Genomic DNA, 5,284 nt, shown 5'->3' with positions numbered 1-5,284 from the left:
TGCATCTCGGGCGGGTGATAAACATGGTAGTTTTCATTTACACTAAGTTATAAAGGACGATGAAACAGGTCACAGAACCAGGACCGATCGGCACTTACCAGACTGGCCACAGGATGGCGGTGCCTTAGGGCCACAGCTGTTGTCACACAACCCGGGGCGTGGCCTGTGTGCCCGGACGGAGCGAGGAGACACGTCTCGCCTGAGGCTTCGACGGGGCGTCTTCTGACCAGGGCAAGTGACACCTGGCCCGTCCCCTCGTTTCTGCCACTGTGGGGCCCCGGACCACAAACTCATACCCCGAGCCAGCAGAAGCGGGTCATTGGCACCCCCCAGTGAGCACTGGGACTCCACACGGCCCTCGGCGCTGGGACCTGCCACCTGCACGGGCTTCCGGGGCGGCCCCGGCCGGGCCCGCACGTGGGGCGGGGGCTGCAGTGCGGGTGTCCGCCGTCGCTGCTGCAGGCGCAGGCAGGCGGGCTCCTCCTGAGGCTGCGGGGGGCCGTCCGCTCCCGGCCTCTGTCCAGCTTCTGGTGGCGGTGACCCTCGGTGGCCCCGGGTCTCCCCCTGCACCTTCACGTGGCACTGCCCACATGGTGCATGTGCCGTGTCCGCACGTGCCCTTCCTGTACGACCGCCAGGCGTGTAGGCTCAGGCCACCCCGCTCCCGCAGAGCCTCAACTACTGATGCCCACAAGGCCCCGGCTCCAAACCAGGTCACGCCGAGTCCGGGGAACGTGTGAGTTTGGGCGGGGGGTGGGGGGGAAGCCATGACGCCCGTAACAGCAGCCTCTGGCCAGAGGGTCTTGGGCGGCTGAACCCATCAGCAGACAGAGGGCAGCTGACGGCCACAGGGACCGGCCAGGGAGAGGCCACTGGGCTCCCAGGGGTGTGGCTCACCCGTGACAGCTGGCCTCGGCCCCCCTCACACCCCCGTACGAACGAGGCCGCAGCCAGACACCCTGGCAGGGCATGCGAGCGGTGTCTGTGTCCCTCCGGGAAGGCTCGTAATGTGAAGTAACTGACCCGTTTGTCACCTCCCAGGATGCAGGCACAGCTCCTCGCCAGTGCCTGCTGGCTGGGATAGCAGCCGCCGAGGCTCTGGCAGGACGGCGGGGGGACTGGGGTGCCCCCAGCACGGCTGTGCCCTGCAGTCCGGTGGGAACTGACGGCCTGGGGCTGACAGAGGGGCGATGGAGGCGGGGTCAAGGGCAGAGGACGCTGCGGCCAGAGGCCCAGATCCGAGTCTCACATGGACCAGGGGCCCCGCCCGGCCCGAGGACCCCCCATCAGGCTCCCGCCACCCGCCCTCTCTCAGCGCGCCCGGGGGATGCGGGTTTGGGAAAATGCCGATCCACGTGTCAGGCCGGAGACGGGAGAGCGAGGGGGACAGAGGCTCCTGTGTTTCGGGAGGCGTGTTCGTCACTGCTGAAACAAATCGCCACCAGCTGGCGTGTCACACGCAGGGACGTGTCTCTCACCCCCCCCCCGGGGGCCACGCCTCCAAGGCCAAGGGGTCGGCAGAGCGGGGTCCTCCTGGAGCTGTGACGGGCCGTCTTCCGTGCCTGTCCCCAGCTTCTGGTGTCACCGGCCACTGGGGTCCCTTGGCGCGTGACACACCACTCTCATCTCGCCTCGGTTGTCACACGGCCTTGTCCCAGTGTCTGTGGCCGGATTTGCCCCCTGACAAGGACACCCGCCACTGGGCGAGGGCCCGCCTGATCCGACATGGCCACAGCTCAGCTCGATTCCGTCTGCAAAGACCCTCCTAACGGATAAGGCCATCGGCAGGGACCGGGGTTAGGGACTCCCACGTGCCTCCTGGGGGACGCGGCTTCGCCTACTGCGAGGAGACAGTTGTCCCCGTGCGACGGAGGAAGTCCCGTTCTGATGTTCACTTTAGAGAGAATCTTTTAATTGCAAATTATTATTCAAAAGTTTTATAAACTAGGCTTTAGCCAAAAAAAAATAACTAGAAAGAGAGACAGAATGCCTCACTTCCCAGGACTGAGCCAGCAGAGGGGCGTCTGAGGTCTGCAATGACTGCGCCGGAGCGAGGTCGGTGCACCCAGGCAAAGCGCTCCCCACGCACCCCCCGAAGTTCCAGCCTCAGAGTAAACATAGGGCCTGTCCCACAGCTTCAGGAAAAGTCCCTTCGTCGACCCCTTGCTGGCCACCTTGAGTCACAAGCGAAACATAGACCTGCCACCTGCAAAATATAAACATCCAGGCCTTGGTCCCCCTCCACCCCTGGAAGCCGGGGGCGGGGCGAGTCCCCCCAGAGCCCCAGGGCTCCGAGTCAGGCCCTGACAAACCTCTCTGAAAGCCCATGCCATGCAGCCCCCTGAAGCAGCACAGCAAAGGCTGCTGGGCTCACGGACTCTGGCTCTGTGCGTGTGTGTTACGTGCACGCACACGCGTGTGCACATGCAGTCAGCCCTCCGTCTACGCGCATTTCGCGTCCCCAGATTCACCCAAGCAGGGATCAAAATACTCAGAAACAAAATCCCAGGAACGTCCCTGCAGCCCAGTGTGACACTGCCAGGCTCCGAGCGCACGCGGAGCACACGCGGACCGGGTGCCGAGACTGCGCGCACAGGCACACACGTGCACACGCACGCACGCGTGGCCGTGCACACGCACGATTCCACACGCATTCCCTTCTCTCTCTCGTGTTCCCCAGAGACGGAGCTGCCGGACAGGCAGACGCTGTCACAGAGTTTGTGGCGTGACCATCCGCGGGCAAAGCGCACCCTTAGGCACTTCGGAGAAGCCTGCGGGTCGAGAGCAAGGGTTTGGAGTCCGGGACAAGGACTCAGGCTGCCGCCGAGAACCCTGTTTTACAGGAGAAGCGGCGAAGACAGAGCTGAGATTGGGTCTGAGGGGCTCTGAGGTGACCCTCTGCTTCCCGGCCGTGCGCCCCGTCCACGTGTCTCTGCGGGCACCATAACCGCACGCACGGTGCAGGGCGGGGGGCAGAGGATGGTGAACCACGGTGCGTTGCCTGGAGACACGACACCCTCCGTGAATGGCGGGCGTCACTGTGAAGGTCCCTGGGTCACCTCGCATGGATGAGGCGGCTGGACGTCGGCGAGTCTGAAACCCTCGAGAGCTGCACACAGTGTGGCCGGGGAGGCCCCGCCCGAGGAGCATCCGCTCCCTCTGGGGCCGCTCTGCCCTCTGCGATGCTGACGTACAGCGGGGTGCGGGACGGCCCTTCCAGGCTGGGTTTACGCTCCAGCTCTTCAATGCCACTTCCTGCCCTTGTATCTCCTGCCTGCATCCCAGCGTCAGGGCCCCCCCAGCACCGAGTGAGCCCTCGTCACGACCCTCAGTCCTCGTCCTAACCCGCCCCCTCCCCGCCTCTAGTCCTGGCCAGCAGCCTTCCTCAGCGCCGGGCGCCCGCCACGCACGGGGCGGGTCCCCAGAGCCAGGCCAGGCCCTCGCCCCTCGCCCGGAGGCGCTGACCTACCGCCTGGACATCGGCAGCTGCGTCCCCGAGCCCTGGGCACAGCGCCGGCTCAGCGCGGCCCTCGGCTGTGCGTGCATGGCCGAGGGCCACCTGGGAGCAGCGCTCCATGTGATGCAGTCTGGGGCGTCGCTGCCGCCTGTGGCAGAGGGGTGGCGAGCAGATGGCACGGGGCAGGCTCGGCCGCCGGCCGCGGACGCCATGGCGAGGGGCGAGTGAGCGAGCGGAGGCCCAGGCTCGCCCTGTTCTCATGCACAGCTATCTGGCTACCCCACCGAGTGATACCCCAAAAGAGAAGGACCCCCCTCTCCGAGATCACAAGGCGCGGGCGCAGACGGAGGCGTGTGGACATCACTCTTCACAGTGACGAAACGCTACAAACGAACTCAAAGTCCATCGACAGCGCTGGTCACAGCGTCCGCGGGGCCCTTCTGGGGTCACGGCCAGCCCCCCAGCCCCCACGTGGCGAGCGCAGCTGCCGAGGCCCACGGACGCCGTGTCTCCGAGCTTCGTGCTTCGGGTCCATCTGCCCGCCTGGGGGATGGACGGACAGGAAGTGCCACCTCGGTGTGAGGTGCTGCTCCTCCCGCCCATGCAGCCTTTAAATTGGGGCTGGCTCTGTGGAGGTGACACTCTGCCAGGTCCACAGCTCGGCGTCACGAGCCCTGCTCCTTCTCACTCTGGAACGTTCTGCCTGCTGGGGCACGAGCCACGCAGACAGTGCAGAGGACCCAGCTGTGCCAGCCGAGGCCCCAGACTCCAGAGACGCCGGGCAGGGTGACGTTCCCTGGGGGACGTGGCGGCGTGGCATCCTGCCCAGGCCCTTGCATCCCGGCCACCAGCCATGTCACTAAGCCACATGTCACGCCCCGTCCTGACTCCTAGCTCCCCTGAGTAAGCCACAGCCCTGAACCTCACGCGCCACTTCGAGTCGATCTCAGGCATTTTGCTATGTCGCCCCCAGATTGCAGGGAAACGTGCGTGCGAGGTCGCGCTGGGCGGCCGTGGCCGCGTCTGCCTTGCACGGGACGAACCTCAGTCCCATGCGCTGTGAGACGAGGCGCGGCAAGCGTGGCCGGGCTGCGAGGGCCTTGCCGGGGGCACAGGCGCCTTCGCCACGGTTTCCCGACGAGCAGAGCGCGTGGCCCCCCGTGCCGGCTGCGTGACGCGATGGCATGCGGTGTCACACGATGGGCCGCGTGGCTCTCCGTTACCTTGGGGGCGCAGACGGGGGACCCCCACATACGGCGCTGTTCTGGCAGCCGCGCCCTCAGAGGCTCTCCTACCCGCAGACACACTCGTCATGCCCGTGACCGCGGGCGACCTCGGTGCTCGAGAAATGGGGGGACACGGCACGGGAAAGGCAGAAGCTGGCGCCAGACCCCCGGGCCCAGACCCTCGCTCCTCCGTTCTCGAGTCAAACACTCGGGGAACGGACCGGGCTTCTCCCGCTGTGGGCCTAACATCTCAGCGGGGGACCGCCGGGCCACCCCCGACGGAGCGGGCAGGGCACCCTGCTTAGAACGACCCCTCCCGGCCAGCGCTCGGTGACGCTGCCCATCAACTGCCGTGTCTTGGAAATACCTACCGCATTTGCCCCGAGGCAAAGTACCTGGCGTTTTCACCGAGGAGGCTCGTGAGAGACGGTTGGGGTTCTCGGTTGCAAGCAACGGAAAGTGACCCGTTATCGGGAAGATTCGCCAAGAGCTCGGAGGACCGATGGCGGGACAGATGGACGGTGGGGAGTGCGGAGGGCTGGCGGCGGATCCCCCGACGCAGGCGGCACACGCCGCTCGTGTCCCCGCACGGGGGTGACCT

This window comes from Pteropus vampyrus, unplaced genomic scaffold, assembly GCF_000151845.1.
Source record: "Pteropus vampyrus isolate Shadow unplaced genomic scaffold, Pvam_2.0 Scaffold614, whole genome shotgun sequence".
In the NCBI taxonomy this organism is placed as follows: domain Eukaryota; kingdom Metazoa; phylum Chordata; class Mammalia; order Chiroptera; family Pteropodidae; genus Pteropus; species Pteropus vampyrus.
The sequence above is the reverse complement of the archived record's forward strand: the minus strand, read 5'-3'. Positions refer to the sequence as shown.